Raw genomic sequence first — 13,903 nt, 5'->3', positions numbered from 1 at the left:
AAGATCTGCCTGGATCACCCTCCTGTCCTCAGGTTTGGATGCTTTACCCCAAAGTTTGGTGTCATTGGTGAACTTGGCCAGCCTGCTTCTGACACCAATGTCTACATCATTGATGACCAATGTCTAAACAGGCACGTGTGGGAACAAAAAAAAATGTTCCCTGTGCTGTAAACCTGCCACAGCTGGCCCCTCCCCCTGCCAGCCCCCCCGAGTCCCTAGAACCCTGCTCTGGCTGGCCCCTGGCTGCAGATTGGGGAGTAGCCAGGCAGGGTTATTTTGCCCCAAGTGGCACGATTTGCTCCACACCAAAGTGCATGTCCGAGCACGTGCGCTGAAGCAAAAAAACCCAGCTCAAATTTGCACCACTTCTATTTGAGCTGCTGCAAGTGCATGTGCTTGTATGTGTGGATGCACCCAAGGAAGTTTCCTTGGTTTCTGTCCTTGTCTCATTTTGCTCCAGCTAATTCCTTTACACTCAGTCCCTTTCACTCAGTACTCACTTTGAGGCAGGCACGAGCTTGTCTTCTGGAAGACCCACCCTGGCTCCATTCAACACATCTGCACCTTCTCTTCCAATTAAGTTTTTTCTCAAAGCTCACTACTTAATAATTTTTTTCAAAGAACCTTCTGAGGTCAATTAAATCTACGCCACAAGATGGACTTATATCCCTAGCACAAGAGCTGATTACAAAGGTAACCCTGGAATATAATTTAATGATATTCCTATTTGATCACAGTACCAGTCCTGAGTGATATTTTATCTTGGTTGTCAGAACAGGGGGACACTCTTAGAGAGACACTACTACTCCATGCTATTGCAGTATCTCCCCTTCCCTCTAGGTTATATTTTCTAGGATTGGGGGTGTCAAACTTATCAGCCCATCCAGGCCAGATGAATGGTGTGGTGTTGACCCCACAGGCCTCGTCAGGCCCATAGAACTCCGCTTCCCCATGCCAGATTGGGCACTCACTTTGACTGGTCTGCCTGGTTCAGGACCTGTGCTGTATGCGACACCCCACCCTGGACCTTCTAGAACAAGTGCTGCGTGTGACTTGTGCCCTGGACCACCCAGAGTGAGTGCCATGGGTGCTGAATATAGGGGACAGGAGTCCTGGAATGGTCCTAAGCAAGTGCTGCATGCATATGCTGTACATGAGATTAGTCTGAAATCTCTCATCAATAGACATCAGCTTAACTTCTCCTGCCCCTACTGAATTAAACTGGGAGATTTTGCCTTCACTGAGAGCAACTAAATAAATTCTGCAGATCAATGAAGCTAGGCCATTGATCAGTACACCTATATGTCTGCAAAACAGTGAACCTAACTCTCCTACTGTTGTGGCTGATTTTAGCACACAAACACTGTTTTCTCCACTAAGACAGTAGCTGTAAGTCTGTTTCAATTGATTGTTTTTGTCTTTTTTTTTCCACCTTTTTTCCTCTTCAAGTTGAAACTGTGGTAATCTGCTAACTGAACTGACTGCAAGCTCTGTCAAATCAATTTTATGAAACTTTATTAGAACGATAAGCAATATAGGTGTGGTTGAACAGTTAAGAAAAGGACAGATCCTTCCTATATGTGAAGGAGGTCACTTCATTCTAGCTAAGACAAAGCTATGGAATATATATGATGTTGGCTGATTAAATAAACATGAATTCATAAATAATGTTTTGAATAAAAGTTCTGTATTTGATTCACTTGTACTCTGGGGTTATGTGATCCACTGTTTATAACTATTAATAAATGGCCACTGGTTGCTCATGAAAAGGTTAGTGGATCCCAGAACTTATCAGTTTTAGCTCAAATGAATATTGATCTGAAAATTCAGATCAGAAGAGGGTTATTCATTATGTGATTTTCATTATTTGCCAGTGTCTGCACTGTGGACATTCTCTGACAGAGAGGGGAATTGGCATTAAGTACAAAAATAGCTTTTGACTTTTTGGCATATTATAAAGTATTTTCATGATAACCCAAGGGCGGGAAATTATTTTGGGCAACAGAGTGCTTATCAAGTTTTGGCAAGCTGTCCAGGGCAACATGGGTAGCCCTGCCCCTTGGCAGGTGCCTCACCACCTGGTTGCCATCTTGTGACTGGAAGTCCCGCCCCTAACCCCTTGACCTTTGCCACCAGAAGTCCCTCCCCTTGCCTCCAGAAGTACTCCTTTCAGCAAGGGGTTTTGCCATTGCGGAACCAGAAAAATATCAAATTATATTCTCAAAAGTAAACAACTAAAACATTCATTAATTTGATTTCAGAAAATATTTTTGTCCTGGTTTACATGCGTTTGTATAGTGTACATAAAGAGATTGTATATAACAACTTAAAATGAAGCTCTGGGTGTGTGGGGGAGGGTGTGGGTGTGTCTGTGAGGGGTGGATAGGTGTCAGGTGTGTGGAGTGAGGGAGCATGCGGGTAGATGTGGATATGTGGGCTGTGGGTGGATATGGGGTTTGCGTGGGAGGGTGGCAGGGGTGTGTGAGGGAGCATGGATGTGGGGGTCTGTGTGCATGGTAGTGCAAGGGGGGGTGTGGGTACATATGGTGGGGTGTGCATGTAGGACTCACCCTACAAACACACATGCACACACACGCATGTATACACCCTGGGTGTCGGCATGGGTTCCTGCTCCTGCAGGCTGGTGATGCAGTCAGGAGCCAAGCAGTGCTGGAGCAGTGCCCAGGCAGAAAGGTGTGGAAATGGCTGGGGTCTGGGCTGCTGTGTCTTGCTGCCAGCTCCTCCTGGATCCTACTGCCCCTGGCTCCTGTCATTTTGACAGGCAGGCAGGAGCAGATAAACATTAATTTTCTAAATTTTTTAGGGGCCCTGCAGGCCGGATAGAACAGCCTGGCAGGCCAGATCCAGCCCATGCACCATATTTTGCCCACCCCTGTGATAACCCATTGCCAAAAGATTGACTGATTGCCCAATTCAGCTGGAGGTTTTGTTTGTTTGTTTAAATCTTTGAAGTCTTTGAAGTAGAAATATTTCTTCCTTGACACTGCAAATATATCTGCATACTCAGAGCTGATTTTTTGGGGTCACTGAATGCATGCTAAAACTCCCACCACATTCCAGTCAACATTTGTGAGCATCTTTCCTTTTGAATTGTTTGCATAAAAGACAATCTTATTGCATATGCAAATATTCAGTGGAAATGGTGTCTTACCTGTAAGAGTAAAAGGATATAAATTGGTTCCAAAGAGTCAATGTGAAAGACAGGGTTTGTGTGCGCTCTTTGTTTTGATAAGCTAAGCCTAGGAAGAACATAAATCTCTTGGTAGAAGCAGAATAATTATAAACACTTGGTATAAGAGGTAGTATAAATTAATTTTCTCTGTGTTAGACTGAGCCATTAGATTCAGCACTGAATAAAAAGACTGGAGTGTAACTGTTTTACTTCAGCAGCAATTGGGGAAAACCCCTGCTCTCCTCCGTGCTCCAGGGTAAAGTAAATTATGTGGCCCTGGAAAGGAGTGGCTTGCTTTCCCTCTCATTGCTGCTCTGCCTAGTGAGAGAAGAGGGTAGTCCCTACTAGTCACTTGCTACTTACTTTGGGCAAGGGAGGGGGTGGGGGTTGGTGATTTTGGAAGATGACCCAACACCCAAGCAGATTAAGCACGGTTGGGAAAAAAAGGATTCAACGTTCTTTCCTGGCCAACTCAAACCACTGAAGTTCAGAAGCCTTTTGAGGTGGTGTCATTTTTCCCTTGTGGTCTGGTGGAAATTTGTCTGGAGTTGCTTGGCAACACCTAAATGAGCTCTTAAATGCTAAATGTTCTTAATGAGCATGTCTATTGCACAGTAAGATGATTGGTAGAGAAACAAATTAACCAACAATGGGAAAGAGCATGCAATTTAGCCATGGATTTCTGGAAGAACAATAAAACATTAGAAATTAATAGTCATTATTAAATTGAGCTTCTCTTGTTTGGAAAGCATGCATATCAAACATCCCAAATGTTACTAATGCTAGCTACCTTTTTCAAAAAGTCTTTATGTACCCTGGTTTCATGCACTCATGAACAGCTTATCATTAGGACATACTGAAAGCCCAGCAAATTCAAGCTCTGTCTACACAGGATGTTCAGCAAAATTAATCTAAATTAACTAAATGTGTGCTTTAAAGCACAGTGCATTAAGTTCCTGGCTATGCTCTTATGCCTAGTTGCTCTTATTCAGAATTAAAAGTAGCCTTCATTTGATTTACTTTGAAAGTGAAGTAAACTGAATCTTAGTGAAAGTAAAGCAAACTATATCAAGTTAAGGTCAATTTAATTCTGAATTAAGAAAAAAAAAAATGTCCATGCAGGTGATTAATCCAGTTTATTGAATCCACTTTAAATGGTAATTCAGAAGAACTTTCCCAAGTCTCCTCCACATGTAGAAAAGCTGTCAATCTAACAACTGAATGGAATAACTTCTTTGGTGGACCAACTATCTGTGGGATTTCTGTAGGCAAATAGTCAATACATTTCAATGAAGAGAGAATTCTGGATCCAGTGGCTTTGAATTCAGATATTCCTATCAAGATTCACCATGTTTTTGTACCTTGTTGTGAACTCCTTGAACTTTATATTTGGTCTCATCCACTATGGCATAACAGAGAGAGAGAGAAAGAGGTGGTATTTACTAAGTGCTACCTGTTTTAAAGTGGAATTCACTTCTAAAAGATCCCATGAAGCTTTCAGCTCTTTTTTAAAGATTTATTCCCACTTCAAAAAATATGAAAACTTGCACCCTAGACATTTTACATAAAATTGTTCTTCTTTGCTTCAGTATGCTCCATTTCAGTATAGTCTCAAAAATAAACCGCTGCTCCTGAGCACATTGTGAAATGCAGTATAAGTAAATAGCACATTCTTTTAGAGAATGTAAAGTGTTCGTGCATGGTTTTCTTCTTCTTTTTTGCTGAAGCACACAAGAAAGCTAAATTGAACTTGCATCAGAGATGGACTTTTGCTTTATGAAAGAAAATGAAATGAGATTCTTAGATTTTTCCCTCAAGTTGCTAGGAGCCATGGTTGGGTTAATAAAGCTCACAGGCTTGGGTTTTTATAGCAGTCATGAATTTATGATCAGGTCAGCAATGAGATAGAGCGATTTCCTGGGTCTTTCAGATGGAGTGTGCACTTTTACAAAATTCTTCGGCTATCCACCCTTCCAGGTCCCAGAAGGAGACAGACCAACATTTGAATTGCAGTGTGGGGATGATACATTAATGATAGGTATAAAGATTCATAGCACTTCATTTTATCATGGCTATTGCTCTCAGAGCAAGAGGGAGAACATATATTTTTTTTAAGTGGAGGATGAGTCCTGGAACTCCTTGTCCTACTTTTTCCATTCTACAAGGATGGAGTCTGTACATCCCAATCCCAGTCTATTGCAAGATTGCATGGACTTTACTGCTAATTGGGAAAATTAGGTAAAATACTTTAAGTGGGTTCACTCTTACATTATATTTTCCATCCCTATACTTCAGTGGTCTTTAAAGGTGAATAATCCCTCCATATAGATTGAGAATCTGAAATGTAAACAGGCAAGGGGAAGTCTGATATAACACTGGAAACAGATTCCTCCTTGTCTAACTAAAACAGGCAGAAGGCAGGGCAGATTGGCACCTTGGAGACTAATCTGTTCAGAAGGACATGAGCTTTAGTAGGTTACAGTCTACTTGTCAGATGCTATGAAATCACAAACTTCTCAGGCTTTATGAGTCAGCATCAGAGGCTATTGCCTACAAAAGCTAATGCCTTTCTGAATGAGTTAGTCTCCAAGGGTGTCTTTACACATGCTCTGGGATGAGGGATAATGGTGCTTTAATTAGAATGGCTCTAAGAGCCATTCTAATTAAAGCATCCACAGTGTCATGTATATTCAGCATCCTATGCTTTGAAATGACAGCAGGGATGCGTTAAAGCTCATTTGACTAGCTTTAGTTAAAGCACCCCTTCACTATTTTGAAGTGGAGACACTGAATACACATGACATGGAGGCTACTGGCAGACTCAGTTAATCAAGAGTGCTGAAAAGGATGTTAATTAGCACATGGAGCAGATATGCAGCTCATGTATAAGTGCCCTAAAATGCCACCCTCTCCTTCCTTCTGTCTGACTTCAGACTAACAAAGCTAATTACCTCTAAACAAAGGAAGCTCTCAGATGTCTGAGATAAAAGTGCTGTTCCTTCACATCTCTTGCTTCACACTGGCTGATGCCCTGACAGCTTGAGTTGTTTCAGTCTTGTTTAGCCACTGGAGAGGGACAATAAGGCTGTATCCTCAATGCCAAGAAGTGCTTTTTCAAAGCAAAACAATCCCTCCTTTAAAATTTGAGTGCACACAAGGTGAAGGCAGTTTTACTACATTATAGCTAGGTAAGATCAACCCTATGTTCCCCAGCAACGATAGAACTCATGCAAGCACATTGTGGCAAAAAACTGTAGCAGTTTGTCTTCTTTACCAGGCAAAACATATATAAAAAATTACCTTTTTGGCAGTAGTCATAGCTGTAGCATCAGGTTATTCCAAGGTTTATAGCACTCCTTGCTTAAACAGAATCACACCACTGTAGGTAGGGTGACCACACATCCTGGTTTGGCTGTGACAGTCCTGGATTTTGCAGGCTGGTCCCAGCCAGCTGATGAATATTAAAATAAGCATCCCAGGTGTGAGGTATAGGGCAGGGAGATGGAGCACTACAAGCTGTGAAAAAGGAAACCCTAACAGACAGCAAAATTGCCCTAAAATAGGTTAGGTTGATTATTAGAATGACCTTTACAAAGGGAAGATGATTGCTAACGCCTTGAAGTAAAGAACAATGGGTCATTAATGAGCCCTGGACTCCTTTAGCTGCCTGTACAGTAATACCAGAGTTGCACTGCCCCTACCTCTGCCTGCAACAGCACTAACGACTTATGGGTAGGGGTATGGAGGATTTCACATTGTCCCATATGGTCACCCTAAATGTACGCAATACAATGAAGAAACACAATTAATAATATGGATTTTCAAAGGGGCCTTCAGGAGTTAGGTGCCAACCCCCCAATGAATGTGAGTGCTTTAATTCATTAAAAAATTCATTCTAAGCTAAAACAAAAATGGTGGTCATTAGAAGTGCAATCTTTGTGAATCTCATAGATCTGAACTTTATCATGTTATGTGTCCATAAGAGTTTTCATACTACATTCACAAAACACTTTACAAATACAAACAGGGAAACCTCAGAGCATGTTTATTAGGTAGGAATGATTGTACCATAGCTACAGATGGGAAACCAGACAAAAAATGGTGAAATGATTACTCAACATAGCAGAATGTGTTAGTAGCAGAGTCAGGAGTGGAACTCAAGAGTTCTCTCTTTCACCCCCTACTTTATTATACGGCTTCCTTTTAATAGTCACTTTGGGATTCTTCCATCAAGTTTATGATTTATATTATAGGCAGATTTTATCCCCTGACTGGAATGGTTAGTTGAAAGAGGGAAAGAAGAGATCAAAAACACCAGCAGAGAGCATATTGCTCTGATCAGAATTCAACACACACATGATGACATACAATGGACCTAATTACTACTTTGTAATTAAAACACAGGGGATAGTTATGCCCAAAATAACCTTTTCTTACAGCTTTTCCTTGACTGTAGGTTGAGCTTTATGACAGTTTCACTGAAGACACTTTGCCAAAGATCATTCTCCTTTTGAATTGTTCAATCTTTTGTACTGAAATTACAGCATCCACACAGGCAGATTACAGGGCTCCAGTTGTATATCATTTATATTTTCAGAAGCAGAGAGGGCAAGCTTTGAAATGCTATGAACCCCTGCAAGGTCAAAAGGCTTCTGCTGTTCCATCTCTAGCCTCAAAAAAGAGAAAAAGGATTGATGATAAGGGAAGGGAAAGAGACTCACCTGCTCAGAGGTAAGGCCCAGCTACCGGAAATCCAATCTTACAACATAGTAAGTGAGGTGATTAGCTCTGTTAGTCTGAAGTCAGGCAGAAGGCAGGGTAGGGTGGTACTTTATCTCTAATTGGTTTAGAGATACAGTTAGTCTGCTACCTTACTTTGCCTTTTGTCTTACAACATAGGGTAGCAGAAAAGCAAAAGGGTAATGCAGAGCCAGGGCTGTATTTGAAAAGCAGGTAAGTTATTCAGGATTTTGTTTACAGTCAATGGGAGATGAAGCTTTTTTTCTCTTAGGACTTGACTGAAAATCCTGCTTCCCCCCTACTTGAGATAATTATTAACTGGAAATTAATTCTATCTGTTGCCTGTTTGTTAATCCATGGAAACAGTTGTGGTTTTAATATGCTTCCTAGGGGACAAGCATTCACATCTCAACAGTTACCAGTCAGGATCCTCCTTCTGGCTGGCTGAGCAGAGGTTTGGCATACTCTTAGAAGAGCTTTCCTGGCATAGCTATGCTTGTTAGGAACTGTGTTTTTTACTGTTATTTCAGTATGAGGCATCATATACCTGCAGTTTCATCAAATCAAAGTAAGCTGTGTCATCTACACTCTGATTCTGCTATAGCCTGTTTGCAGTAGATAGGACTTCAGCATTTTAATTCAATTTACATGGTATGGAAGGGTAATTTTTAAGGCTAGGCAGAGTCTCAGAAACACTGAGTAGGATCACTGTTGAATTGTAGTTTAAGTATGTGATGTGACCCACATCCATGAGCACTTTTCAGTCCTTAGCAAGTATACATTCACAGCATACTTCTAAGGTGGGGAAGTTGTACCTTATCCTTGTCTTACAGAGGAGGACCCATAGTTCAGGAGGACTGAATCAAGATTAGAGGGACCTCAAGGCTGCCCTGAACAAATGAAGAAATGCTGTTTTGAAACTACCCCCGACCAATGCCTATTCAGCCTCTTTTAAAACTGTCATTGAAGGAGATTCCACAGCTTCCCTGCCTTCCTGGTCTAACATGCTTTGACAAGGTTAAACAGGAAATTATGAGAAAACTGAACCTTGAGCTCATTAATTTAGGTATTCCTTCCATCATTTGAAGTATTGTGCATTGGTTGGTGAAGCAACGTGGGAAAGTGCATGCTGTTACAGCCTAGGTTATACTTGGGTATTGACAGAGCATTTTAGGTTGCCATCTTTTGTGAACACAGACACATTTTAGACATTCAGTGAAATCCATATGCAGTGGTTCATAGGTATCAGCATTTCAAATTCATAACCACTCATAGCATTCATTACTACTCTTGTGGCACAGCCTCTGTATGAGATGAAGAGAAATTGGCTAAAGATGTGTGACAGCTGTTTGTGAACTCATTCAAACTGACAAAGCTCTTGAAGTAGCCACCTGTGTCTATAATAGCAAAGATCTTCACTAAGAAAGCAATTGCTTTTAATGGTAAGTATTTGAGTACTTTGAAATTTAGCTTTGTTCAAAGTCAGATTTTCTTAAATCATTTGCACATTACAGTCAAGGCTGCAGAAGTGTTCAACTCTATTCTTTTTGTTTGTTTGTTTTCTTTTTTTTAATACTCTAAACATATCTTGGTTTTGTCTTTTTCCTAATGACTATTTTCTTTCAAAGGTTGAAAAAAATGTGTATAAAAATTGCGTGCATGAATCTCACTATTTTTTTTTTCCTTTCCACCCCACTTTGTATGTAATTCATCAAAATCTTTTAGATTGAAATTTTCAGAGATGGTCTTTTGTAACAGGATTTAGTCTCTACTAGTATGCCTACACCAGTGATCACCAACCAATAGATCTCGATCCACCAATAGATCTTGGAGCCTCTTGGAGTTGATCTGAGGCTGGGGTGGGGGGCTGAGTGCCTGTGTACACACACGCACGTGCGTACTGCAGGTGAGTCCATGGGGGATGGAAAGGGCGAGGGCTAGATCAAGGCCCCCGCAGTGAGGGACAGTTCTACAGAGGCAGGAGCAGGGGGAAGTTGAGAGGGGCCCTGGCCAGGTGGGATTTATGTGCTGGGGAGGCACACCCCCAAATAATATTTTCTCCCTCTGCCTCAATCTGTTTCTGTATGTGTGATTTACAAAATGTGTTGAGCTATTCTTGTGCCTTTCTGGGATTTTTTTAAAATGTCCTGTAGTCATTAGTTGCTTGTAATCCTTATCCATCATCATTAGGCTTGTACAATACATCTCAAATTGAGAAGGATTCACTTTTAATACAATAAAAAGTGATTAGTCATCAAAATAGTTTTACAAAAAAGCTAGACAAATTAAATGTTTTGACTGGCATGTTATCACCCTTTCATTTGAAAGTCAAGGCTCAACTGTCAAAACAAATTGACTCTTAAATAGAGACAGGGAGATTTACAATATGGCAAGTCACCGTTTTATCAATGTTAAAAAGAAGATGGAGAAACACATTGTCTTTACATGTCCTCCTGGGTGAAGGAGGGTTGCCTTAATTAGAGCAGCTCTAAGAGTCATATTCAAGTACTTACAGTGTCATGTGTATTCAGCACCCACGCTTCAAAATGGCGGTAGAAGCATTTTAACTAACACTTGTTCAACAAGCTTTAACTAACGTGTCCCTGTTGCCATTTTGAAGCACAGGGGTGCTGAATACACATGACACAGAGGCTACTGGAGTGTGCTAATTGGCACGCTCCAGCCGACTTGATTAATCGAGTCTGTTCTAATGCAGACTAATTAGCATGCATCAGAGCAGACATCTGGCATGTGTATAGATGCCCCATTTTACCAGACATTTTGCACAATGTTAAGGGTTAGAGGATGAGATTCCTTTATTATTCCCTAGAAATACCAATTAATATGAAGGTAGTCCAGAGTACCATACAATCACTACCATAATGTTTCTTGCTAAAAAGTTTGACTATTCAGTAGGGAGGTAAAGACGGCTGTTAATTAACAATTTGATGTACATTTTCATCTGAAGTGATAGCAACTGCAGTATGTACCTTTGACCCTATAAAATAATAGTTTCTCAATTTCTTGTCTGCTATGTTTTGAAATGTTACATGAATCAAATATTTCATCTTTTAAATCCAATGATTTATCTTCACTTTTCCTGCTGGATATGCAAGTGAAAGAAAAATATATCTCAATGTTTTTGTCTTAATTACTCTTTCTTTGATGTTCACCTCAGTGACCCTGCTTTGCTACAGGAAAATAAAGGAAGCCATGATGTGAACTCAACTGTATTTCATATCTAACTCCATAGTCAAGAAATGTGTATATAGTTATGTAGTTATTAAGATGAATTATACAATAAGAGTGTCCATGTAAAAAGTACTAGGAATCCTACTACATTAGACTTAAAATCATAAATGAATGACATAGAAGCCAAAAATGATTATGTAAAACTGACTTCACTTATTTGGGTAATTAAAAAAAAAAAAAAAAAGGAAAGGGGGGGGGGGGGGGGAAAGGGCAGCAAATGATCCTTATTAGTCCCCCAAACCAGAATATATGCTTGGGACTTCCCCACAAACCAGTTAAATCAATTACCTTTGCTGTGTGTGAAGATGATGCTATAAATAATATTATAAATTATCAATGACAAATTATAATTTATAGTTTATAAGTAATATAAAAGCTATTTTTGCCCAACAGGGAAGAAATTTCAGAAACCTTCCATTCATGCTCTGGTCTGTTGCATTGGATGAGACCTGAAACACATAATCCAAGATGGATAAGGTGGAAACCATGCAACTGGGTGTCTGTGTGCCCAAAACACCATACCTCATGTATCCTTGGTTATGCTTTGTGGCCCTAATATAGTTGTGCATGTGAGAGAGAATTGGAGTCGCAACAGCATATTTTTCAGCAGCACTTCACACATTTCTTCTTGTTTGTTGAGACTATTATTTGAGACCTCACCCTATGCACTCATTTTTTTTTTTTATTAGTATCGGTTATAAAGAACTGGAATGAGCCTGTGATACAGAATTTTTCTACAATAACTGTGATTTCAAATAGTGTAGTACTTGTGGACTCATTATCTCATTTTCCATATTATCAACTATTTCTCCTTTTATTTTTCTTTCCTGTAAATTATTTGATAAAATGGAGAATGCACTGATAACAATCTCCAGAGTAAGGAAGCCTAGACCAGAAACACATTGTACCTTAGCTGTTCTCTTTGCTTTGGATTCTGTGGTACTCCCTGTACCATGAATACAATTTGCATACAAGTATAATTTAAATGCCTAGGTGTAATTTTTCTTTTTTCAACCAAAATGGATGTTTGATCAATATTAATTTATTGTGGCTGAATTGAATGATTATGAAAGTGAGGCTGTAATAGCACAGGGTAGAGGCAGCCGCAATAACATTTGATTTAATTTTAAAGATTATTTAAATGAGAGGCCTAATTCTGACTCATGTCAGTTTTACACTGATACAAGTCCACTTACACCATTCACAGTGGTATAAGATCAGAAGCAGGCTTAAAAAATAATCCAATTACTACATGTTTTCCAACATCCAAGTGAGTATCTGATGTCATATTCAGGACATCATTCCTTACACATTTCCCTACAGCACTTGTTTGAAATGTGGGACCTGAGATACCAGAAACACCTGTGTAGTTGATATGACTTGGAATGCATTTGATTCCCAGAGTTGCAGCACTCAAACTGCTGGCTGTTGTTGCCAGAAATAATGGGTACATTGGCTGACTTTAGGGTACTGTTGAAGTATAAAACTTGCACACAGGCCCTGCTTACTTGAGGTGAGATGGGCTTATAGCCCATAAGTCTCTCCATTCACACTTCAGCACCCAAAGCATCCATGTTTCTCTGCCAGGTCCCAAATTCCGCATACCTTGCAGCCTCACGTACATTGGGACAGATGGGTATATATAATGAGATGTCTTTTGCCCTGGGTAAAAATGTTTCTTGCCAGATACTTTTGGTTCCTTGACGGAATCATTCATATTCTTGAAGGTTTATAATATGGACTTTTTCCCAGAGTTTGGAGTAGGCGAATCAGACACAGAGGCAACCCTTCAGGTGTCAGTGAGCTTAGTAGGATTTGAGTGTGCATATCACATAAACAGCATCAGAGATCAACATCAGCCCTCAGCATCTTAGATGCACCCTACTATAACAGAACATGTGAAGAGGTATTTCCACCTTTGACCAGTCTGGAATTTCTAATGCTTTGAACCTCTTACAGGAATAGAAATTTGAACCACAAATCTGTTTTGAAGTGTTTTAGGGCCTTCTTGCTTGCTTGCCATTACAAGGTAGGCCTAAGTGATCTCAATATGTGTGAGACAAATGACATTTCTCTTCTCTTGAAAAACATCATCAGTTAAGTTACAGCATTGATTTTTCTTTTTGTGCTAGCACCATTCTATTAAAAAAAAAAAATCTGCTTCGAAACAGGCTCTGTTATGCTTTAATTGTTCTTTGGTACAAAAACCTTTGGGCCAGAGTTCAACAAAGCCAGCCAACTGCTTGTGACTAAAATCATTAAGGCTTCTTTCAGAGAAGACCATCTATCCACAGCTTGCAAGTATACAATGGCAGTGATCTTGCCAACTAGCACGCCTCTTCCAGCCTCCCATTTCTGGCCAAGGCCATCATAAATTGTTAATGACTTTACTGCAGCAGTACCTTACCCCTGCCAATATCCACAGCCCCTCTCAGTTAAGATTTATACTAGGGCATAGTAAAGTATATAGCTAAGACACCTCCTTACAATTTCAGGTGCTGGCCAAGCTCCAGTGTTCACCGTGCCCCTATTCTCCTAAATTTCAACATATTTGACACACAATTCTACTGGCCCATATAAATATAGCCTTAAACAGTGTAGTGTTAGACATCTACATTTCAAACTTAGGTCAGGTACAGGCATTACACATAAACCAGTATAAGTGATCAGAAACTGATCTAAACTTGTAACAGAACAGAATTCAGTGCATGTAGATTG

The 13,903-nt window shown here is 40.1% G+C and overlaps 1 long non-coding RNA gene across 1 annotated transcript; it reads left to right on the top strand.

Moving 5' to 3' along the window:
* The first annotated feature begins 8,610 nt into the window (after window positions 1-8,610).
* LOC109283155 (uncharacterized) lies at window positions 8,611-13,339 on the top strand. Its single transcript, XR_002090234.2, has 3 exons — window positions 8,611-9,375; window positions 11,579-11,712; window positions 12,913-13,339. It is a non-coding gene; the product is annotated as an uncharacterized LOC109283155 (long non-coding RNA).
* Window positions 13,340-13,903: the final 564 nt, after the last annotated feature.

The sequence above is a fragment of the Alligator mississippiensis genome, chromosome 4, assembly GCF_030867095.1.
Source record: "Alligator mississippiensis isolate rAllMis1 chromosome 4, rAllMis1, whole genome shotgun sequence".
Taxonomy (NCBI): Eukaryota; Metazoa; Chordata; order Crocodylia; family Alligatoridae; genus Alligator; species Alligator mississippiensis.
This window is presented reverse-complemented; position numbering and strand designations above follow the sequence as displayed.